Here is a 25,212-nt window from a genome sequence, read left to right on the forward strand (position 1 = left end):
ATATACACTCTAGGGCATAGGAAGACATATGTCCACACAAGAACTTGTACATGAATGTTTATAGCAGAATTACTCAGAACAGCCAAAAGGTGGAATAACCCAAATGTCCATCAACTGGTGAACAAACAAGATGTATATCCAGACAATGGAATATTACCTGGCAATACAAAGAAATAAAAAGAAATAGTACAATGTGTTACAGCATGGCTGAACCTTGAAAACATTAGGCTAAATGAAAAAAGCCAGTCATAAAAGACAGCTTATTTTATAATTTCACTCACATGAATTGTCTAGAGTAGACAAATGGGACAAAGTATATTAGTAGTTGCCTCGGGTGAGGGTTGGGAGAAAATGGTGGTGGTGGGTAGTTGCCTGTGGGTATGGGATTTCTTTTTAGGGTGATGAACATATTCTGAAATTAGTGGTGATGGTGGGCACCTGGGTGGCTCAGTTGGTTGGGCGACTGCCTTCCGCTCGGGTCATGATCCTGGAGTCCCAGGATCAAGTCCCGCATCGGGCTTCCAGCTCCATGGGGAGTCTGCTTCTCCCCCTGACCTTCTCCCCCTCTCATTCTCTCTCTCTCTCAAATAAATAAATAAAGTCTTAAAAAAAAAGATAGTGGTGATGTTTGCACAACCCTGAATATACTAAAAACCACTGAATTGTATATTTTATTTTTTTTGTTTTTTGGTTTTTGTTTTGTTTGTTTGTTTGTTTATTTTTAAAATTTTCTCAGAGAAAGAGAGAGCACAGGCAGAGGCAGAGGGAGAAGCAGGCTTCCCGCCAACCAAGGAGCCCGATGTGGGACTTGCTCCCAGGACACTGAGATCATGACCTGAGCAGAAGGCAGCCGCCTAACCAACTGAGCACCCAGGCATCTCTATTATTTTATTTTTTAAGTTTATTTTTTTAGTAATCTCCACATTCAACATGGGGCTTGAATTTACAACCCTGAGATCAAGAGTCACATGCTCTTCTGGCTTAGCCAGCCAGGTGTCCCTGAATTGTATATTTTAAATGGGTGAATTGTATGGCATGTAAATTATATGTTATCAAATTGCTATTTTAAAAAGTGGGACCTACGGGGCACTTGTAGATCCTGTAGGCTGGCTCAGTCCGTAGAGCATGTGACTCTTGATCTCAGGGTCATGAGTTCGAGCCCCACTTTGGGGGTAGAGTTTACTTAAATAAAACCCATTTGGCACTGTGCCTGGCCTATGGTAGATGTTGAAATAAAAGTTCTTTTTCTCAGACAATTATCATATGATCTCCCTGGTGTGAGGAATTTAAGAGGCAGTGGGGGTTAGGGAAGGGTTAGGGAAGGAAGAAATGAAACAAGATGGGATCTGAGGAAGACAAACCATAAGGGACTCTTAATCTTACGAAACAGAGGGTTGCTGGGGTGTGGGGGGAGGGATAGGGTGGCTGGGTTATGGACATTGGGTAGGGTATGTGCTATGGTGAGTGCTGTGAAGTGTGTAAACCTGACGATTCACAGACCTGTACCCATGGGGCAAATAATACATTATATGTTAATAAAAATAATTTTTTTTAAAAAGTTCTTTTTCTCTTTCCTCTTCCCTGAACTTCCCAACCTAGGATACCCCTGAAAGACTTGCTAGATTATTTCACCTCTGACAGGATTTTTACCCACCACCATCTAGGTGATCAGGTTTTCTCTCTCTACACAAACACCACAGCCTTTAGACGTTACCCTTCCTTTTTTGCTTCCCACTGGTCACCAGCAGAGGAATTTCCTAGTATAGGACAGGTTCTGCTAACACTCATTTGATTGCTGAGGAAGCAGCAACACGGACCCACTTGAAACAGCTTTATAATCCAGGCTCTGCACAGGCTCCTTCTGTGGGCTCTTCTCCCCAGGAGTCACTTCACAGCTTGAGCTGGAAACTTCCATGACTCCTACCTGCCTCCCCTCCCCTTCTCTTTCTCTGATCCAAGTCAGACCATTTCTCTCCTCCCCACCCCATCCTCTGGCTTGCCTCCCTTAATGACAAAATGCTCTTTCTGTCTGGGCATCAGGTCTACCACTGCCCCACTCCCCTCAACCCCTGTTAGTAAAAGCTTAATACAATTACCACCAGTAAGTATTAATTTCTTCACAACTCCCTAAAACTTGACTGAGCTATATTTCCCTAAGTCTCTAATACACAAAGCTCTCCCAGAATCTGTTCTGTTGTTGGCTTGGTGTTAGACTTTAGAGTTCTCCTCATCTGTAAAGTGGAGGGTGAACGGAGTCCAGATTCTCTGAGGCTCCTCTGGTGCTTCCATTTTATCTTGACCCACTTGTACGCCTTTTCTAGCAGCCACTCATAATAACTAATCATGCTGTTGCCTGTATGTTGCTTCCAATTTTTAAAGCATTGATGTTGGGTGGGAATGCTCTGGAACTCATGTTGAAAGCAAGGAGATCAGGGCAAGGGTTAGAACCTGGGCTTCTGAGTTCTCTCTGTGGGCGTCTTGTACCCAAACCCACTGTAGAGCACAAAGCCAGGAGACTGTGAGCCCTTGGAGTGCTTATTATTCATCTTATTGTAATGTGAACCACCAGGGCCAAGCAGAGTTCTCAGAGCTTTTTTATTTTATTTTTGTCTTTATTTTATTTAAAGCTTTATTTTATTTAATCCTCAATATAACCCTATTGTTACTCTCATTTTATAGATAATAAATTGAGGCACAGAGAGATTAAGACCCTTGTTCAAGGGCAACCAGCTGGTAAAATAATTGTCGAGGATTGATATACATGCTAAATCCTTAAGGCATATGTTTGTGTATCTGAGGATTAATGTCCGTTCTGATGATCCCATGTCTATCTGAATGGGGTTCTCAAATGTGCTTATGATTGGGAAGAATAGGTGCTATGACCCTTGATACTCAGAGTGGGACCTGGACAGTCACCCAGCAGCAGATAAGCAGGCAATCCTAACATCTGTTGGCAAGAGTCTTGGAATGTAGGAGTCTCCAGCCTTTCTTGAGTGATGAAATTTCAGTCTGGTTTTGGTTTTGAAAATTATCATTGCAACCAACTAACTAACACACTCTCCTTTAGAATTCTGTTCGGGTGGCCCCAAATGAACCCAGAGTCTTTTGTGTCCAGTTAAAGCTTGAAAAGCAGAACCTTTAAAATACTTGAACCATTTGAAGCAGGGCCTCAGGTCAAGTTGTTGCCGTAAAAACACAAACACTGGGGGCGCCTGGGTGGCTCAGTGGGTTAAGCCTCTGCTTTCGGCTCAGGTCATGATCTCAGGGTCCTGGGATTGAGCCCCGAGTTGGGCTCTCTGCTCAGCATGGAGCCTGCTTCCCCACCCCCACCCCTCTCTCTGCCTGCTGCTCTGCCTACTTGTGATCTCTCTTTCTCTCTCTCTCTGTCAAATAAATAAATAATTAAAAAAAACCCAAAAAAACCAAAAAACCACAAACATTGGGACCCAGAAGATACTAAGGAAAAAAAAAAAAAGACAAAGTTTCATGTGCTGTAGAGATGTTCATAAAACCAAACCAAGCCCATCTCCATCCAGGGCCAAAGGAGATTCAAATGTACTTAAAGGGTCACAGAAGAAAGTAAGTGATATGATTAGATTTAGGTCACCTAGGCCTGGGAATTACCTGAGAGGCAGAGAGGTTCAAGTAAACGCACGGTTAATGGGAGAATCACTGAAATTTGAGCTAGGAAAAAAAAAAATCTTCAGAGTCATTCACTCTAATAATTTTTTTGAAGACTTTATTTATTTATTAGAGAGAGAAAGAGAGACGTGCGCACACATGGCTCGATCCCAGGACCTCAGGATCATGACCTGAGCTAAAGCAGACACTTAACTGACTGAGCCACCCAGGCGCTCCCGCGCTCATAATTTTATGAGAGAAACAAGGAGGCTAGGAACTGAGGCGGTTTCCTGAAGGTCACAGTCTGAGGAGCGGCAGTGACAGAGCCAGGCCTCCTTTCAGTTTCCGGCTAGCAGCTCTGGCCCCACCTGGCTGAGCCTGGGGAAGCGTGTGAACAAGTAAGGAGGGAAGTGCCGAGCATCCCTGCGGGCTGGTCAGGGAAGAGGAGCCACAGAAGGAGAAGGGGTGTGTGGAAGGAAACTGCCATAGGAGGCTGAAAAGGTGGGTGATTTGAAGTCCTTCTAGGGCTTGGACTGGAGCCAGAAGGTATTGGGGGGAACCTGGGAGAGCCATGTTTGATGAAGGGGTGAAGTCAAAAGGGGGACAGAGGCTATCAATCTGGCGGTGCGCTGGCTACATTTGAGGAGGAATATTTTAAGGCAAGGAGGCCAATGAGGACACTATTCAGGAAGGTATGTGCTAGGGCCTTTTACTTTTAAATATATGAGAGAGACCCAGGCAGAGAGGGGTCAGCCTCATACTCATGCTCAGCTAGAATTCAGACTTGTTGGGACACATCCAGTGAACAGGTTGGGCTGCCTTCCAGAAGCCCCTAGAGTAACTTCTGGACAGTCCACTTCTATCCTCCCTTGCCCACCTGCCTGGCTCAGCGGAAGTGAGTCGCCTTTATCCTAGGCACTCACACTGATGGTGCATCGTGAGCCAAGGAGCGGGTCGCAGGAACGGCTCTGTGCCCTCTCTCGCCCAGCCCAGGGTGGGGATTCCTCCCACCTTGGCCCCTCCTGCCCCGAGGCTCAGCTGTCTCACACCCCCCCCCCATTTCTCCCGCCCAAGGACAGCTGGCGGAGGTGCTCAGAATTGGTTGGCCATGTTCCCTCAGCTGCAGACGGTGACCAGGGCCCCAGGCTTGGGTACCAGTTCCCCCAGCTTCCACCCTGTAGAGGCAGGCCTGCTAGGGCCTGGGCGCTTCCTGCAAGTGTTTGCTGCGAGCGAGGCCCGCCTCTCATTGGCTCATCTCCTTTTCTCTGCAGCCGGTCTGAGGAGTGGGGTCTGTTTACGAAAGGCATGACTGTTTCTAGTTTTCTTAGGGAAGCAATTTAACAAATCAGTACATTTTTGGAACAACTGTCATGTTAAACAAGCACAGCTCCTGAGATGTAATTATAACTTAAGTCTCCTCTCTCTCTCTCTCTCTCTCTCTCACACACACACACACACACACACATACTCACTTCTTAACCCTTTAAATTCAGTGGGGCTGTAGGTTTGCTGCACCTGGATAAAACTCAAGGCGGTCCCCATGATTTCCCTGTTTTTTCTGAGTCTGTGTTCACCCTAAGTCTGAATATAGAAGCAACTCAGTGATTAAAATGTTCAGATAATCATTAAAATTCCAAATATGTTGTAGAAGGAAGGCTTTCCCCTTCTCCTTCAGCTCAGGCTGAACATACGCGGTCGGCAACACTCCTGGCCCTCCCCTCCCATCTTTTTAGCTGTGGTTTCTGATGCTTACAGTGTTGGAATGGGAAGAAGCAGGAAAATTTCCACTTGATTGGTGCTGGCGTGGGGATCTGGCTTTGGTGTTCTCTGAACTTGCCAGGTGTTTAAAGCGGACACTTTTGTGTGCATTATATCCCTCCCTGTCTTAATCAGTTAGGGCCGCTGTAACAGAGTACCACTAGGTGATTTATAAACAACCAAAATGAATTTCGCTTGGTTCTGGAGGCTGGAAGTCTGAGATCAGGTTGCCAGCCGGGGTGGGCTCTGGTGAGAGCGCTCGTCTGGGCTACAGACTGCTGACCAGTCTCATTGTGCCCTCGTGCAGCAGAAAGGTAGCGACTAGCTCTTTGGCCTCTTCTTAGGAGGACATTAATCTCATTCATCAGGGCTCCATCTGACCCGACTAAGCCTCCCCCACCCTAAATATCATCACATGGTTGGGGGGTAGGATTTCAACGTTAAAACTGGGGAGGACGAACACATTCAGCCCACAAGCCCACCATTGCTGGGGACCTCTCACCTGTGCTTCTCTCACTTTGGTGATGAATTTTCCTTTGGCTCATTGCTTCCTCCTTCCACGTCCTTGGGAATCCAGCCATACCTTCAGGTTCTGCCTGAAATCACTTCACCCCTCTGGGCTGCCCTCCTGTATAGCCTCTTTGACTATCCCAGGCCAACCCTCTTTCTCACTGGCAGCTCTCCCTCTGCCCCAACAACTGTGAGGATGGCTACTTTCCAAGTGTAACCCCTGCTGTGCCTCTTGACATTTGGGTTCTCAGGCTTGACATCTTCGAGATGGGGTGGGATGGAACTCACAGCACACCTTTCCCCAAAGAAACCCTCATCTAAAGTCTTGCTCTCAAGTCGCTTGTACCTTACACATTCTTTGCCACTTTGCAAACCCTGGTCTAGAACTTCACTTTGGGATTTGGAATTTGTTGTGATTCAGCTAAAGCTTCTATTTTAACATCTGATTTCATTCCATTTAGGACACATCTTGAACCAAAATGCTTCTATTATCTGACTCCTGAGCATTAATCTGACATTTTTATTTATTTATTTATTTATTTTATTTTGTGGGGGGACAGACAGAGATCATAAGTAGGCAGAGAGGCAGGCGGGGATGGGGGCGGGAGGCGGGGTGAGGGGGGAAGCAGGCTCCCTGCTGAGCAGAGAGCCCGATGCGGGGCTCGATCCCAGGACCCTGGGGTCATGACCTGAGCCAAAGGCTGAGGCTCTAACCCACTAAGCCACCCAGGTGCCTCTGACATTTTTATTTTTTTTTTAAATCTTGGGGGAGTGCCTGCATGCTTTAGTTGGTTGAGCATCCAACTGTTGATTTTAGCTCAGGTCATGATCTCAGGGTCGGGAGATGGAGCCCTGCATAGGACTGCATGCTCAGCAGGGAGTCTGCTTGAGATTCTCTCCCTCTTCCTCTGCCCCTCCCACATGCTCTCTCTCTCAAATAAATAATGTAAATCTTTTTTTTTTAAGATTTTATTTATTTATTTGACAGAGAGAGATCACAGTAGGAGAGAGGAAGGGAAGAGATCACAGAGAGAGGAAGGGAAGCAGGCCCCCTGCTGAGCAGAGAGCCCGATGTGGGACTTGATCCCAGGACCCTGAGATCATGACCTGAGCCGAAGGCAGCGGCTTAACCCACTGAGCCACCCAGGTGCCCCAATAATGTAAATCTTTTAAAAATCTCTTTTCCATCATGATAAGTGTACTCTTTAATCCCCATCACCTATTTCCCCCAGTCCCCCACCATCCATTTGTTCTCTATATAACTAAGAGTCTAGCCACCATCCATTTGTTCTCTATATAACTAAGAGTCTGTTTCTTGGTTTCTCTCTCTCTCTTTTTACCTTTGCTTGTGCATTTACTTCTATTTTTCAAGCATAGGAGACTGTTTACCATTTGAATTTATTTCCCAGGTCTCACCCTTTGGACAGTGTAGATCCAATTCTGGACTCTAGTTGCAGGGGGCTCTGACTTAAAAGAGAGAGAGGCAGCAAAAGAGAGGGGTGGGGAGAGAGAGGGAGGGGCAGCATTTCAGTCGAACTCTGTAAGGCCTTGGGGGCATCTGTGTATGGTCCTCTAACCATGGAGGAGAGCTGCTCTCCCGCTCACATCTCTAGTGTCTCTGGGATATGGTGTGAGGTGGTAGAGCAGTGACTGTGATAGATGTCTTCAATGGCAGACTGGGACAATGCTGGGGACCCCCTGCAGGAAGAGGCAAGAGCCAACAGAATTTAGTAACTTAGAGCATACATGACCTTGAGCATGTTACTTCTCTGAGCCTTGGTTTTCACATCTGTGGAAGGAGAATAAGAATCCCTACGTTCCTGATAGCCAAGAGCCTATGAAGTGCATTCTAAATTGGGAAGTGGGTCACAAGTGTCCGGAATAGGAACCTATACTTAGATTCTACTCAGTCTCCCATCTCAGACTGTGTGGACTGTGAAGTCAGGGCCCATGTCATGTTTGTTTTTCTTCTATCCCAATGCAAGCACAATTTATTGGGTGGGATTGTGGTGCCGTTGGCCTGGGTCTGTTGGGGATGCTCGTGGTGTGGATTTGCTCTCCAGAGTCACCTGTTTATTTCACACGTGCTCTCCATTACACCAAACCTGCAGAAAGTGAGCGAAGGACCAATACTACCCCCAACTTCATCACTTCCCAGACAACCCAAGCCAAAGCCCCTTTAATTATCGATTTGATAACTTTGTTTCATTTTCCAAGATATTTTTTGAAATGCTGAACCCACTTCTCTTTGCTTCTACTTTTGTTGCGAGTCAAAGTCTTATTCCTGAAAGAGTTTCTTTCCCTTCCCCCTTTTTCTTTCGGTAATGTCCTTTTTGTCTTCACTTGCCTCCCGGTGTTTAGTGTGCTCTGTGAACCATATTCATTCGCTCAGACAGGGGTGTGGAGGAAGCGTAGGCCAGGAAACCCCAACACCCTCCATAATGCATGGGAGCCTTTAGTTTGGTGATTACTACAATTGTTGCCTCTTGGAACAGTGAGCCATTAGCTGGTTCTCAACCCCCTATTAGTATTACCCTGTAATTTAATCACAATTAGACTCCTAGAAACATAGACATGGGAAACAAGGAGGCAGATAGCAGAAAACAACAGCATTTGGGGGTTCTAATCAAAGGCACTGTTTTCAGAAGGTGCGGGACCAAATAAGAGGGAGGTGGGAGAGCTCAGAATGAAGTAACTGGGCAAATGATTAAAGGGACTCTGTGTTTTACTTCCTAGTATTGGGGTTGGAGTCTGCTGGGCATTGATCTCATGGGCTGGGCTGGGCTGAGCTGGGCTTGTTTAATAGCAATAGGGATTGGAAGAGGATTGAGAGGTGACATGTCCCCTTCACCTTCTCTCCTTGAAATCTGTGGGAGGAAGGTCTCAAAGAGGATCCTCAGAGGACGTGTCTCCCTTAGGGCCAAAGCATGTTCTTGAATATCTGTTGAAACCAACCTCCTTTTTGGGGGGCTCCGAGAAGCATTGAGATACCATTCACATTGGCTCCACATTCTCTGGGGAAGTGTGGTTGTGGGGGGATGGACACAACCAGGGCTGGAAGTAGGGGCATTGCAAGGTGGAGGAGATTTGAGGAGGGTGTCCTTAGACCTTTCCACAGGACTGCTGTCCTACTCGAGCCTCAGAAACCCAGACTGCAGTGCAGAAAGGAGGAACCCCAGAATCTGAGCCCCCAAATGACAAACTATTATATCACACTGCAACATGGATTGGTCCATGAAGAAAAGAGCCCGGTACGCAAGTTTGGTAAAGCCCACTCCCTCTTCATTCTTCAATAACAGCAGCCACCTTAGGCCAAAGTCAAGTTGTTAACGGCACAATCGACTGAGGGCACTGCAGGAATATGGCAGGGGGGAAGGGGGATGGGTGGCTGGAGCCAGGCAAGGTGGGCAAGGAGCTGGGAGCCCAAGCACCTATGAGCAACATTATGAAATCCCTTGGAGGCCTCCCTGTTCCCTTTCCTCCACTTCTCCTCTTACCACTTAGGATCCAGTCCTCCTAGAAATCCACTAATGTGTCTAATAATTGAACATCATCATAATATTAGGAGAAGTTTCTGGTATTCCAGAAGGTTCTAGAAGTCCAAGGATCCTTTCCCCAAATCAGAAGGCAAGACCTGGGTGCATGGGAAAGAGGACTTCTCCTTCCCTCTGACTCTCTTCAGCATCAAATTCTCCACTTCTCATGGTAACCTTGCAATCCCAAGTTGGTGGCTTTCCAGGACAGTTCTAGTTTCAAATATTGTGTTTTATTGTCCTCATAAGTACCTATGAGGCCACATGCCCCGATTTTGTTATGGAAAAAAACTGTAAGTACAGTCCTAGCTCAGAGCACTTCCTGTCCAGCTGAATCTACATAAATCTTGCCCTTCCCTGGCACCTAGGCGTGGTGGCAATTGGAAGATAAGCTGGAATCGCAGCGAAGGAAAAGTTAGTTTGCAGGTTGGTGTAGGAGCAAAGGATAGGTGACCTCCTGGTTTTTGAAGCTTGATTCCGATACCCCCAAAATGTTTGCAAAAACCCACCCTCATTATGGACAAAGATTCAGACTTGTTTCCACCTGCAAGCCTCAGACTGTATGGCTGTATGGCTTTTCAGCTTTTCAGAATTCTCTTTCCCCCTGGCCCCTGATAAAAGTCCCTATAATAGAAGAGAGCCTTTTCTTCTAGAATGAGAAATGAGAGTTAACTGGCCTCTTCCTTCTGGGACACTGTTTTTCACATTGAAGTTCTCAACCCACTGTTGGGTCATGAAATCAATTTAGTGGGTCCTGACCTTTGGCAAAACTTCAAAACTCTTCATAAATATGGAGATAGATAGAGATATACATACAGATATGGATATAGACTCAAAGAGAGAAAAGAAAGGAACACAATGTATCAGAATACACCAGGCAGGATTCAGATAAGTACTGTCTTGTGAAACGTTTGTTTCTGTTTTATCTACCTGTATGTATGTGCGTCTTATCCGTGGGTCACTGCAAAAAATGTGTTTTTTCCCCATGGGTCACAGTAAAAAAGTTGGAGGGATGCTCAGTAGGTTAAGCAATTGCCTTCGCCTCAGGTCATGATCTTATGGATCCTGGATTGAGCCCCTGCTCAGAGGGGAGTCCGCATCTCCTTCTTCTGCCCTTCCTTCCTCCAACAGCAGCAAGGATGCACTGAGCACCAACAACCCACCAGGCACTCTACCAAGTGCCTGAAGTGAGTAATCCCTTTTGAGTCTCACCCCATCCCCCACAGGGAGAGGAGTACTGTCCTTACAGTTCCCCATTTTATTTATTCTTTTTGTTTTAAATTCTTTCAAGTAATCTCTATGCCCAACATGGGGCTCGAACTCACGGCCCTGCCATCCCAAGTCGCAAGCTCTACCAACTGAGCCAGCCAGGTAACCTTACCAACCTCACTTTAGAGATGAGGAAACTGCAGTTTACGAGATTAAATAACGTGCCTGAAGACCCACAACACAGCTAGTACCTGGCGGGCAAAAACTGGGTCTCGCATCCAGGATTGTTCAGTCCATGCGCTCACGCGAGCTGGGTAGGCAGTTGTGTGGTGCGGACCAGTAGCAACTATCCAGTTCGGCCGTCCATCCAGGCTTCTTGCCTGTGGGTGCAGGGCAGGCCGGGCAGGGGAGTGGAGGAACCCAGGCCTGGGGAGCCGGGGTCCAGGGGCTGGTGGGTCCAGGGGCTGGTGGCTGCGAGGGTGGCTGAGCCCTCCCCCAGCGCAGCTCCTGCAGGCGGCGGGCTGCAGCTCTGCCACCGCAGAAATCGCTGCTAATTATAACCAAACAATGAGCAATCACAGCCCGCTAGCGGTTTAGCTCTCGTTAGAGGCCTGGCAGGCTTTTCATTAGAACTTCCCCGCCGCCGCCTGAAGGCGGTGGCAGGAGCTCTGGGCTCCAGCTCCCTCCTCCCACTCCTCCGAGCCTGGGCCCCAATTCAATCAGGGTTTAAGGCGCAGTGTTCTGCAGTGGCAGGGGGTAGCAGGGGTACCCGAGGCAGAACTCTTGCTCTTGCCTTCGAGAGCTGTGGTCCCCCCAGCAGTCTCTCCACGGGAATCAACGAAAGCCAGGCCCCTGGAGGCTGGCAGAGAGAAGAAAGGTTCTGGGCAGTTTTGTGTCCTTGGCTACTTCTATCTTTCTTGGTCACTGCGAAAATTTATTTTCTGCTGTTCCATAAGGTGGAGCACAGAAGTACTTGCTCTGTATAAAGGGATCTCTAGAGGTGCTCATTTCTACAGGACATCCAGGCAGAGGGACTCTGGGAATCTTGGCAACTGTAAACCTGGGTCAGTAAGTCATTAGAGGTCTTGGGACCCAGAGGAATTCCTCAAATGTCTATTTTTTTTAAAAAGATTTTATTTATTTATTTATTTGACAGAAAGAGATCACAAGTAGGCAGAGAGGCAGGCAGAGAGAGAGAGAGAGCCTGATGCGAGGCTCGGTCTCAGGATCCTGAGATCATAACCTGAGCCGAAGGCAGAAGCTTAACCCACCGAGCCACCCACCTGCCCCTCAAATGCCTATTTTGAGGGCTCAGGACTTTGGGGAGGGTGTGAGGGAAGAGAGAGCCCTCAGATGGTGGAACAGTTGCCTCTGGTTTGGGGGAAATTTATGCTGTTAACCCTTCCTGGGCCAAATTGTGGACAGGTAGATCCAGAGCAATGGAGGATAGTATGTATTTGTGGGGTGAATGAAGGAACATCTGGAAGGGACATAAGAGAGCTTCTGGTTCTCATTTTCTAGGTGAAGATCTAAGGCCCAGAGCTGGCTGACCAACTGTCTTGGTGTACCTGAGATTGAGGGGATTTCAGGACATGCGATTTTCACTTTTAAAACCCAACACCTTGGGGTACCTGGGTGGCTCAGTCAGGCATCTGACTCTTGAATTTAGCTCAGGTCATGATCTTGGGATCGTAGGATTAAGTTCCACATAGGGCTCTGCCTCAGCGGGGATTCCGCTTGTCCCTCTCCCTCTGCCCCTCCCCCCACGCACACTCTCTCTCTATAAAATAAATAAATAAAATCTTTTAAAAACCCCAACAAGTTGGTCACCCTTTAAGAAGTGGCGAGAAGTAAACCAATGTGGGCAGAGTAGGAAGGCAACGTCTGTAACAAGGGATTATTGATCCCTTATACAGCACTTAGTACGCGGCAGGCTGTGGTATAATAAATAGTCACCTGGTTCTAGCTCAGAGCTCCTAAAAACCATGGAATTTCCTGAGTGATAGGGCAGTCATGTTACTCATCATGAAACCCTCCCTGACCCTGTCTGAGTTTATGCTAATGAGATAACTCAGGGCAGGGCCCCTAGATGGCTTCAGGATAGAGGCTGGCAGCCAGAAAGGCTAATAGGTATGATTAGTGGATGGTTACTCTCTGCCCCACCGCGCCAACAGAGAGGGAGGAGGGCTGGAGACTGTTCAAGATAAAAACTCTTGAACAGCAAGATTTGAAGAGCTTCTGGGGTGGCAAATACATCCTGTACAAAAAGGGTGATGCACCCCAATTCCATGGGAACAGAGCCACCTCCCTTGGGACCCTTCTGGACCCACTCTGTGTACCTCTTCATCTGACTCTTCCTTTGTATTCTTTATAATGAGCTAACAAATGTAAGTAAAGTGTTATCCTGGGTTCTGTGAGTCATCCTAGCAAATTCCTGAACCTGAGTGGGGGTTGTAGGAACCCCCTAATTTGTAGTCATCTGGGCAGCAATATAGGAAGTCCAGGCACCCCATTCATGGCTGGCATTTGAAGTAGAGGGAGTCTTGGGGGACTGAGCCCCGATGCTAACTATGCGTAGATAGTGTGAGAATTGAATTCTGGACACCCAGTTGCTGTCAGAGAATGATTTGTGTCAGAAAACACTGCCAGTCACAGTCTAAACATGAAGTGTTAGTTCAGTTAGTCCTTTTACCAACCCCCTGAGATATGTGCTATTACCTGGTTGTATGTGTTTGTGTGTGCTCAGGTCCTCTGTTTCTCCTCCTCTTCTCTTTATCAAGCTTTCTCAGAACATTCATTGCCTCCTAACTTGGCTGTGGACTTGGCTCCTTAATGGCCACCTCAGTACTAACACTGCTACCCTTCCTTCAGACTCAGACTAGAACTGGGAATGTCCCTTCAAGTCCCACCTGCTGTCCAGTTCTGGCCCCTGCTACTACTGTCTTCCCCATCACTCCCCATTCACGGAAGACCTTATGCCTTCCTCACTTTTCTCTCCATTCCTACATTCAGCCTCATCCTGGTCCCTTCAGTGTCTCTTAAATGATCTCACCAATATTCTGCCTCTCTGTTAATCTCCTTGCCACCAATGATCTTTCCCTTCCTTCCCATCTCAGTCACCTCCTCTCATACCTTATCCTAGATCTTGTCACCAGCATCAAAAGTGCCATGTCCCAAAATCCCCACTTCGAGTCTTCTCTGGCCACATATCTGTTAAATTTGCTTCCCACTCCTACATCCTTCTACCCATGTAGGGACTTGTTCCATTCAGTGATGTCCAGTCTATTCATTCATCCCTCCAGACCATCACCTCCCTCCCTTCTCAGCTTAGGGTCCAAGGTCCATCATGGTAAACACACTTTCATATATCCTTGCCTTTGTAATGATAATAAAATATGTCTGCAAGTTCTTTGATAATTGTTTAGTCTTCTTGGGCTACCATAATGAAATATCATAGACTCAGTTGCTTCTTCTTCTTCTTCTTCTCCTTTTTTTTTTTTTAAGATTTTATTTATTTATTTGAGAGAGAGAGAGAGAGACAGTGAGAGAGAGCATGAGCGAGGAGAAGGTCAGAGGAGAAGCAGACTCCCCGTGGAGCTGGGAGCGCTATGCGGGACTCGATTCTGGGACTCTGGGATCATGACCTGAGCTGAAGGCAGTCGTCCAACCAACTGAGCCACCCAGGCATTCCAGACAATGCTTCTACAACAGATATTTATTTTCTTGCCATTCTGGAGGCTCAAAGTCTAAGGTCAAAGTTCTGGCCAGTTCAGTTTCTGGTAAAGGCTTTCTTCTTGACTTGCAGATGGTGGCCTTCTTGCTATGTCCTCACGAAGTCTTTCCTTGTGTGCACAGGGAAAGAGCAAGCAAGTGACCTCTCTGTGTCACCTTTTTTTTTTTTTAAAGATTTTTAAAATTTATTTATTTGACAGACAGAGATCACAAATAGGCAGAGAGGCAGGCAGAAGGAGGAGGAAGCAGGCTCCCCACTGAGCAGAGAGCCCGATGTGGGGCTCAATCTCAGAACCCTGGGAACATGACCTGAGCCGAAGGCAGAGGCTTTAACCCACTGAGCCACCCAGGCGTCCCTCTGTGTCACCTCTTATACAAACCCCACTAATCCTATCAAATCAGGGCCCCACTTCCATGACCTCATATAACTTTAATAACTTCCTTAGAGACTTCATTTCCAAATACAGATATACTGGTGGCTAGAGAGTCAATGTATAAGTCTTGGGGAGACACAAACATTCATACTGGTGGTTAGCAGTCTTGGGGATGAGTCTTGGGGAGACACAAACATTCAGTCTATTACAGTACTCCTGAATTCAAAAGGTGGAGTCTAACACTCCTCCCCTTGAACATGGACTGGACTCAGGGTGACTTGCTTTTAAGGAATAGAATGTGGCAGAAGTAAGGCAATGTGACCCAAGTCTAGGTCATAAAAGGATAAGCTCTGCTTAGTTCTTCCTGTTGGATTGCTGCCTGTGTGAGAAGCCATTTGTCAGGTTGTGAGGATATCCAAGCAGCCCATGGAGAGGCTCATATAGAGAAGAACTGAGTCTGTTTGCAACAGCCACCTCTGGTTTGCCAAACATGATGCGCCATCTTGGAAGGAGATTCTCCAGCCCAGTCGAGCTTTCAGATGACTACAGCCCAGCCAATATCTTGACTGCAGCCTTATGACAGGTGCCAAGCCAGAATTGCTCAGGCAAATTGCTCTCATCTTTAAAAAAAGAAATCCTTGGGGTGCCTGGGTGACTTAGTAGGTTAATTCTCTGCCTTCAGCTCAGGTCATGATCTCAGGGTCCTGGGATTGAGCCCCACATCGGGCTCTTTCTGCTCAGCGGGGAACCTGCTTCCCTCTCTCTCTCTCTGCCTGCCTCTCTGCCTACTTGTGATCTCTCTCTGTCAAATAAATAAATAAAATCTTAAAAAAAATTTAAATTAAAAAAGAAATCCTTGATTCTATCTTCCCCTTCAGCTACTTCATCATTTTTCTGCTAACCATTCATAGCAAAACTTAAAAAAATTTTTTTTACTGTTTTGGGGTGCCTGGATCAGGCTCAGTTGGAGGAACATGTGATTCTTGATCTCAGGGTCATGAGTTCAAGCCCCATGTTGGGCGCAGAGATTACTTAAAATAAATTTTAAAAAAAATTTATTATACTGTTTTTATCTTCTCACCTCCTATTCTGTCACACATACTCCCATCAGGCTTGTTCCCCCTCTCATGACAGTGAAGTCACATTTCCATGCTGACAGTTTCAGTGGTCAGTTCTCTGTTCTTACTTGATTTTTCAGCAGCAATTTCTGTCATTTGATCACTGCCTTGCTCAAAGTCTTTCTTCAGTTGCTTTCAGACACCCCAGTCAACCAATCTTCCTCTTACTTCACCAGCTCTCCCTTGTTCATTTTCTTTTCTTTTCTTTTCTTTTTTTAAAGACTTGTTTGAGAGCGAGCGAGCAAGAGAGGGCATGGGGGAGGTAGAGGTGGAGGGAGAAGCAGACTCCCGCTGAGCAGGGAGCTTGACACTGGACTCCATCCCAGGACCCGGGATCGTGACCGGAGCCCAAAGCAGACGCTTAACTGATTGAGCCACCCAGGTGCCCCTTCCTTGTTCATTTTCTTCTCTGGATTCATTTATCCCCTTTCACCAGCGTTAAGATTGGAATGCCCTAGAGCTTAGCTTTTGGATATCTTTTTCTCTCTTCTCTTCCCTTCCCCTCTCTTCCCTCCCTCCCTTCCTTCTGGGTGGCCTGATCTAGCCCCATCGCTTACAACACCTTCCACACACTGTAAGATCCCCTAGTTACGTCTCTAACCCAGGGCCTCTCCTTGTGGATGATGGGAGGCAGAGTGTGTCTTCAGTTTCCTCCCTCTGGGGCATGTTTCTCCCCACCTCTCTACCGTTTCTCTCTCTTTTGATATTCAGTTTATTCATACCCAGGGGTAAATGATAGGGTTACGACGTTAACTGGCACTTGGTACAGTGCCTTGCACGTAATGGGAATATTAATCAAATGTAATTAAATTACGCCTTTCAGGGAACAATGTTTACATCTGGCCAAAGGCAAAGTTATGCCTCTCTACTGATGAAATTTCAGATATGGGCAGATACGGTTTCATCCTCATCAGGCCTGCGATGGAAATGGGGGATGTGGGTATATTTTTGAGGGTAAGAGGCTTTTCTACAATTGCTCAAATCATGTTGGTCGCTGACTCATTCTTTCTGGAGGTCTTTGGTGTTTCTCTTTTCTGGTCTCCTTGTGGTCAGGATAAGGTAAACTGGCTGACTAGAGCCGCAAAGCCACACCCTAAATTTTCGTGGCTCCTGCCTGGCTGTGGCAGTCCCTTTGTTAGATCACAGCACTGACAAGCTGTGGATTCTTTCTTCACTTACCTTTTCAGAGGGACACTGTTCTTCAGCCACTGACTAAACCCTTAACTTGGCCAACAATGGTGGATATTCCCGTCCAGAGAGGCAAGTTAGACCTTGACACATGACTGAATCATGTTTGAAAATTTCACATGTCAGATTCTCCATAAAAAAAGAGTATCATCCTCCCTCCCTCCCCTCTGTACTTTAGACTGATGAGACCCACAGAGGACACCATGCTGTGGACGTCAGGGGCACTGAGTCAGTCTGGGTCCTGTCACTCCAGGTAGGGAGGAGACCTGGGTACAAGGACTATTTACAGGGTTCAGGGAAGCAGCAAGAGTGAGGAAGCAAGGGAAGGTGGTAACAAGTCACAGGGACCAGCAACAACAGGAACCATTTACCACATCTAGGCTGAAGGAGCCCGTGGGGAGTAGTGACCAGATCCCAGGGACAGCTGCAGCTAGGAGAGAGCCTGGGACAGGAGACTCCGCCCCCCAGAGGTCAAAGGCGGCCAGAAACCAGAGGGCAAGAAAACCTCTTGGTATAGACCACTGAGCTCAGCCTCCTGGATCTCAGAGCAGAGCGGAGCCGGCTGGAGAGTGCAGTTGGAGAGGCCAGCGGAGAATATTCTGCAGACTTGTTCTGAAAAATAACTCCCAGGGTTAAAGCTATTATAAGGTAATGTTTTCAAGATGGATGGTTTATGACCCCCTGTCTCTACTGACAAATAAAACTAAAGGTGATGGTTTACGTCAAGATGGGGTATGTGATAGTTAGTTTTATGTGTCTACTTGATTGGGCTAAGGAATGACCAGATAGCTGGTAAGACATTATTTCTGGGTGTGTCTGTGAGGTTGTCTCTGGAAGAGAATCAGTAGACCGAGCAAAGAAGGTTCACCCTCATCAGTGTGGGTAATTATCAAATCCACTGAGGGCCCGACTACAACAAAATGGTGGAGGAAGGGCAAATTCTCCCTCTCTCCTTTTTTTTTTTTTTTAAATTTGTACACCCAACACGGGGCTCAAACTCACAACCCCAAGATCAAGAGTCACATGTTCTACCAACTGAGCCAGAGAGTCAAGCATCTCTTCCCTTGCTGTTTTTAACCTAGAATGTCTATCTTTTCCTGCCCTTGGACATCAGAGCTCTTGGTTCTCGGGCCTTGAACTGAATTATACCGCCAGCTTCTGGTTCTCCGGCTTGCAGCTGGCAGATCATGGGACTTCCTGGCCTCTGTAACCATGTGAGCAATTCCTTTAATAAATCTCTCTGTATATATCTCTATATCCTATTGGTTCTGTTTCTCTGGAGAACCCTAATACAGAGTATTAGGATAATCTATGTGTGTATGAGACTGCAAGTCTGTTCCCCAAATGATGCTTATATCTCAGGGACAAGATTTATTGAAGTATAAATGTTCTACAGAGAGTTTTGGCTTAATAACTTTGATATCCAGATCTTCTTGGATAGAGAATTGGGAGAATGGGTATGGAGAGAGACTGGAGGAAAAGGGGAAGGATCTGACCTAAGAGGCTAAATCACCCTTTGTAATAAAGAGCTCAGGAAAAGGGGCGACATTTGGGTGCTGGAGAGAGGATAGGACTTTATAACACATAAAAGCTTGAGTAGCTATGGATGTGACGGAATTAGGGAGGAGAAAATGGGGCTACAGAAAAAATTTGCCAAGTGTTTCTATCTTTTCAAAAGACACTAATAAATAATTGGAATTTCTTTTTAAATGACTTGCAGTTGCTGAACCATATTTCTTTATATGACTGCCTGAGCAGAGCTAGGGCCCTCAGAGGACCCGTAATTTTATTGGAGTTACACTAAAAAACCTTCTGGCTGGTTTTGGCAAGGGAGGATTGGTCAGAAACCATTCCATATCACAATCTCTATGCTCTGAGCCATAGCACACAAGCCTGGAATGTTCTGAGGACCCAGCTTCCTTCCAAGCTGTTGCTCCTTATACAGGACCCCTGTAAACAGAAAGGAAGACCATTTTACTCTATCTGTTCAGAGGCCAGAGAGAATAAATGGGTTGTTCATGTTCACCCAAAAGACTAAAGAAGAAAGGAGGCACAGCCCACGTCTCTGAATCCCTGTGTGGCCTGCATTCTGCTCAGCTGACTGGCCGTGGATTCTGTTTCCTTCCCTTTCTAGAAAGTGAAAATCCATTTCCGCTTACCTTCCTGAGAAGGCCCAGGCTTCTGCCAAGGGCCTGTGTGGAACAAGACTGGAACTTCAGCATTTATAAAATCATGTCTTTGGTGTCCTTAATCTCTCTTTTGAAAGCAGTTTAAACTGCCTAGGGGTGGGGGGCTGAGCTTGAGAACTAGGACCTGAGGTCTGGACACTGAGACATGCCATCTGTACCAAGTTCTGAATCTCCCAACCGTGCAGCACCTTCAGAGGCTCTAATCACGATGGGAGGTTTCCCAATGTGGGCTAATGGGATTTGGGAGATACTGACTGAGGCATTCTGGAAAGAAGCCTCCATTTCCTTTCATGGATGCTATCAAAAAAGCAGCTTGCTCTCTCTCCCAAGTGGGAATGAGGGTGCATCCAGCTTTGGTTGTCGCTGGCAAGACCACGTTGCCGCCTTGAAGGCTGAAAGTTTTCAGATGAAGTTGACTCCATGAGGGAGGACAGAGAAACCAAAAGCGAGCAAACAGATAAAAACAACTTGTGGAGCAAATGGATCAGACCTGGGTAGGCTTTTGTGCCTACATACCTTGAATAATTTTATCATCGCCATGGACCAACAGATTCCTTTTATTGCTTAAGCCAGTCTGAGCCATGTTTTTGGTTTTTGCAGTTAGAGACCATCCATCCTCCTGATACCCGAAGACAGCTTATCCTCTGCTACGGGATCAGGAACAGGGAGGCACAGTCTGGGTCTGAGAAGATTCTGTCCAACATGGGTGATATGTCACTATGTCACTGGGTTTTAACCCTCTTCCTTGGAGAGGGAGGGGAGGTCAGTTAAGTTCATCTCACAGCTGGGTGGTGAGGGGTGACAAGTCCGTCATTCAGCAAAGGCACAGCTGAAAAGATGCTTCATGTGCTTGAACGTGATCCTCTAGGAGCTCAGAGGGCTTGGGCTGCCAGAGCCCCGTGGGGCAGGTGTTCTTTACTCCCAGAGGGTCCGTGGGAAGACATCAGGAAGCCCCTGAAACCCTAAAACTGTATGAGGAATTTTCGTGAGCACATTTTCACCAAGTTTTCAAAAGGAAAGAATCACTGCTCTGTTTAATTGGTATGAATGGTATAAAGCCTTCTAAACCCACTTGCCCAGCTTTCTCCTTGTCATGAAACAGAGTGACTACTCCTTTTCCTTCTTTCTCCCCAGAGGAAATGAGAATCCGAGATATCGTAGATGGTGGCTAAACCTACTAGACAGAAAAATCACATTTAAGTGATTAGGGAGTGTGCCAAGCTATTTGGAGAGGTGAGCAGGGCGATGTCCTGGGGTGAGTGAGTCCATCCGGAGGTGAAGGCGGACCTGAGCTTAGGTGAAGGAGAACGACGAAGCCCAGACCTGCCCTATCTGTAGGAGCCCCAGGTACATGGATTCATAGGAACATGCATCTGTGCATACCACAAGCTGTGAGTGCATGGGATAACAGTGACCATTTGCATTGTCTGCTGGTTTTCAGCAGGCATTTCTAGAACACTGCCTCATACGGGTCAAGGGAGCCGGGTCTCGCGTGTTTCCCCCAGGTTCAGAGAGTGCCAGGCCCAGGGTCCCTCAGTAAATGGTGGTGCCGTTGCCCAAACTCTGTTTGCTGTATTCTGTTTTCTCTCCTGGTGCTCTATCCTTTACAGCAGTGGTTTCTAAACCTGACTGATCAGCAGCACACCTGGGTGATTCCCTGCAGCGCAGAGTCCTGGGCTCTGCTCCAGCCCTAGAAAGGCTGCTTGGGTATGTCTGGGGTAGGACCTAGACACCTGTATTTTTGAAAGCATTGCCAGGTGAATCTGAATACCACTTAGATTTTTGGAACGAATGCTTTATATAAAGAGCACTGTGTGTGTGCGTGTGTGTGTGCGGACGAATGCGTGTGTACACGTGGACAGCACATATGTTCTCCAATAGGCAGGCCTCGCAAACCTATAAAATAGGTGACATACCTTGGCTGGCTCTCATCTACTTTTTTAGGGCTTTCCTACCCTTTGGCCATTTTCCCCGATGCCTCATGGTTCTTTAGCTAACCCCTCATCAGACGGCAGCTTTGTCCCTTTTAGGGACAACGTGCTTTGTCAGAGCAGACTCTTGGGGATGGTTAAGTTCAAAAGCAGTACATTTCCGGTGGTAGAATTTCAGGCTTTGGGACAGGCAAGTGGGTGTGAGAGCTGTTTTAAGGAGGGGGGCCATCTCGCTGTGCATGTGGCGGTTGTGAATTTGCCCCAGCAGCTCTCCGCCCCCGAACTCCCATGTGTATTATCCTATGCTTGCATGTCTACCGTACAAATAGAATACCCACAAAACCCGCAGAATGAAAAGCAAACACGTATCACGAGCAGGTGGATTCTTAGAGTGTGCCATCTTCTTTAGGGGGAGAAAAAGGCGATGAATGCATTTTCAGGATCAGGTCTCAGCGCAGGCATGCTCTTGAAGCTGGAAGAGAGGCATCCAGAAATCTGAGTTTGTCGTGGAAACGCTGACAGGGCTTCAGCCGAGGGATGCTCACAGGTGCAGCCCGGAATGGCGCGGCCTCTCGTGGCTTATTTACATCCTGACTCACTGAATGAATACTCTTTTCCTGTTTCCTGGCCCTGGAAAGCCAGCTGGCCTTCTGGTCTGGCGGCTGGGTGGGGGGGCTCGAGGGGGGAGGGGTTCTTCACCAGAAAGGTGGCTGTCTCTCTCTTGGTGGTGTTTTTAGATTTGTGGAGCAGGGAATAGAGATGGTCTTAGGCTCAGTCTCACATCTGGGAGAAGGAGCCCTGGAAGGAGCAGAGAAAGAAATGAGGGAAGCCGGTAGGGAGGTAGGCAAGGAGAAAAGAAGGAAGGAAAACACACTGATTCCAAGTGTCAGGCACACCCCTAGAAACACAAGCGTCATCTTTGTGTTTTTATCGCCATCAGCTGTACCCCAATGGGTTATGAAGGGTTATTGCTGTGTTACAGGGGAGGGAGCAGCCAGGTAGCACATGGAGAGAGGGAGCAGACAGCGCATCCTTGGGTAGACCAGCTGGCTGGGTGGTGTAAGGGTTAGCAAGTTTCCCCTGAACCTTTCACTTCTGTTGATGCCAAAAGCAGGGCACAAAGGTCTTCCCTTCCCGAGAGCCAGAAAGCTGGGAAAGCAATGCCTCACTGGTCACAAAGCGACCACCCTCGGTCCTGTCAGGGGCAGACCACTGACCACAGACCCTGTGCTGTGGGCGGGCCTTACTGGAGGTGGAGCATTGGGTCCCTGGAAATATGGGTTCTTCCTTTTTCCCTATGGGACCCTAGGACTCCAGCAGGAGCTGAGAAGGGCATCAGCTGCTTTATGGAGCCCATGGGGCAGGGTGCAAGAGCCTGGGGGAGAGGGTTGGGAAAAGGAAATGTAGTTTCTGTCCTTGAGAAATTTCCATTCAGTGGGAAAATGGGAAAAATCCAATCCTACAAGGGGGCAAGAGATCTGCATAGGAGTCAAAGAAAGATAGAAGAAAGGAGGCATGGTCCACACATTCCAGGACTTTCCAATCTGCAGAAAGACCTGTTTCTTCTACCCTGGCCATGGGCTGCCCCACCCCCAACCAACCGTGTCAGGAAAGGAGCTACCAACCTCCTCCCCCCTCTTCCCGATTGTGGCAAGTGCTGGGATGAGACAGACCCCCTCCAGTGTGCCCTGGCCTCACAGCAACACCACCACCCCCCACCCCCGCCGCCCCCACGCCTTCTATGCCACCCTTTCTCTCCGAGCTGCCTGCTGCTGGGGGCTGCTGCTTTGGCCGGGGCTCAGACACCCTGCTGGAGGCTGGCTTGCAGTCAGAGCCCCTCCGTCAGGCCCACCTTTCCTTCCCCTGGGGAGCCTTGGGAGCTTGGGACACATTCCAGGGCTGGCTCGGCACGAATTTGCTGCTCGGTGTGCCAGGCGATCAGAACTCACTCCTCTCCCTCTTCCCTCGGAGGTGTTGATAGTAACAGCAGAGCTGAGCTGCCAAGTTGGCAGGAGAACAGAGCGACTGTGCACTGCGGATGGCGGGGGGGCGGGGAGCAGCCAGCCGGCGGAGGGCTGGGCCAGACCGCCAGTTTGTTGATCCCTCCAGTCTGGCAGCCGGCATCTTGCTCGAGGAGGGGAGACTGTGCTGGAAGGTGGGAGGCTCCAGGGGAGGCCCGGGGCGGTGGTGCGGTGTGAGGCGTCTGGGGGGCTCTCACGGCCGTGGTTGGGACTCCTCCCCCACACCACCCCCACGAGGCATGCCAGGCCTCATCGGCAGAATAGAGCCATCTTTGTTCCTGCAGCTGCTGAAGCAGCCGTGGGCTTTCCAGACTGGAGTGGTCCTGGGGTGGGAGCTGGAGGTTTCTGAAGCAGCTTGCCCCAGCGGAGGAGGGGCGGAGAGGCTCTTAGGAGGACACCTAGGCTGTCAGTCAAATGGACCTGGGACCTTAGACAAGTCATTTGACTTCTCTGAGCCTCAGTACTGAATAGCCCTTCAGAGCTTCCTGTGAGGATTCAACAAAGTAATAATAGCAAAAAATTATCTTACTCCAGGACCCACGCTGTGTTAAGAACTTTTGTATGTAAGTGCATTTAATCTTCAAATGACTTTATCAGGTTGGTACAGTTATTCCCATTTTATTAATGGAGTAATTGAGGTACAGTAACTTTCTTTTTAAGTAACTTTTTAAGTAACTTTCTCAAGGTCACAGAGCTAGTGAGTAGCAAAGTTAGGTTTGAACCCAGTCCTGTGTCACTTAAGCCCTGTTCCCAGTCCTTATACAAACTGCCTTCGTAGAACAGTTCTTAGCACAGTGCCTGGCATAGAGCATGCATTTAATAAATGGTAGTTCTCACCATTGTCCCAGAGCAACTCCATATAGGGGACCCAGGCTCCTGACATCCTTCCCAGGGACTCCATGGGACCCTACAGTTGCCTTCCCCTTCCATCTCTGGCCATGCTCAACTTCGCTTAATTCTAGGACCTGGAACAGTTCCTCTTTTGGAATGAGAGCCCCCTGGCCTTCCCCGCTCCTCTCCTCCTCCTGTCCCCTCTTCTTGCTGAGGCAGAGCATAGCATAGCAGAGCAGAGGAATTCTCAGCTTCCTCTAGTTACCCTCAGCCTGCAAAGAAAACAGAGTCTGCTGTGTCTGCTGCCAGTTCCTCCCTGGTGACAGCCACAGCCCATTTGCTCAGCACCAGCGCCAGCCCCTGATGTGGGGAGAGTGGGGAACCTCAGGCCAGACCGGGTGCCCTACCTTAGACCTGAGGCCCGTCACTTCAGGGTGGACCTTGGGGGCAGCTCAAAGGGAGACAGCCAAATAATTTCTTACAGACTCTTGACTCTTAAGAGCTGACTGAAGGTTCATGGGCTGCAATTCATAATTTTTTCCTAGGGCAGGAAGTCTATTGTGTAAATATGTTCCCCATGTTTTGGGGGCATTCATTCATGTGGCCTTGCAAATTAGTAACAAGCTTTATGAGTACACTAACTGTGCTACTGGCCATCCTCGCCTCTTAGAAGGTACCAGGGAAGGAGTCCTTTGCCACCTTCTGGGCAGCCAGAGCTAGACCTGAGCCAAACCAGAGCCCGGAGATGGGATTACTTGACTGCTTCCAGGCCCGAGTTCTTCCCTGAGACAATTAAACCCGAATTATCGGTGCTGCGGGAAGGGAACGGCTTGGGTGTAGATATATTAAATTGACACTGTTTTTTTCTGTGTGTGTGTGGGGGGAAGCATTGTGTGTTAGCTACAGATTTACCCTCCTAATTCTTTCCCTCAGGTCATGACCGATGGTGGGCCAGCCCCGAGGCAGGGGGTTGCCCAAGATGACCTGTAAGAGTTCCTTCCCTCTGGAGGCCTCCATAGAGATCCAGAATGAGCGAGCAGAAGTGGGTCGAGGTTCGATTTTCCTAAAGAAGCCCTGAGCTGGAGACAGGATGCGTTGACTATTTATTTATTTACGAGGCTATCGATTGTAATGCAGCTTTTCCACAGGATCCTGGGCTGGAGTTGGGGGAAGAATCCTCTTACAAGTTAGCTTCCT

General features: G+C 47.9%; 1 long non-coding RNA gene and 1 other non-coding gene across 2 annotated transcripts; both read right to left on the reverse strand.

Moving 5' to 3' along the window:
• Positions 1–10,722: 10,722 nt before the first annotated feature.
• TRNAP-UGG lies at positions 10,723–10,795 on the reverse strand. Its single transcript has one exon. It is a non-coding gene; the product is annotated as a tRNA-Pro (tRNA).
• An 8,978-nt stretch (positions 10,796–19,773) lies between these two features.
• Positions 19,774–23,199, reverse strand: LOC101671991. Its single transcript, XR_199083.3, has 3 exons — positions 23,016–23,199; positions 21,502–21,635; positions 19,774–20,200 (listed from the first exon to the last, which is right to left on the reverse strand). It is a non-coding gene; the product is annotated as an uncharacterized LOC101671991 (long non-coding RNA).
• Positions 23,200–25,212: the final 2,013 nt, after the last annotated feature.

This window comes from Mustela putorius, unplaced genomic scaffold (genome assembly GCF_011764305.1).
Source record: "Mustela putorius furo isolate JIRA1106 unplaced genomic scaffold, ASM1176430v1.1 tig00003962_pilon_pilon_pilon, whole genome shotgun sequence".
Lineage (NCBI taxonomy): Eukaryota > Metazoa > Chordata > Mammalia > Carnivora > Mustelidae > Mustela > Mustela putorius.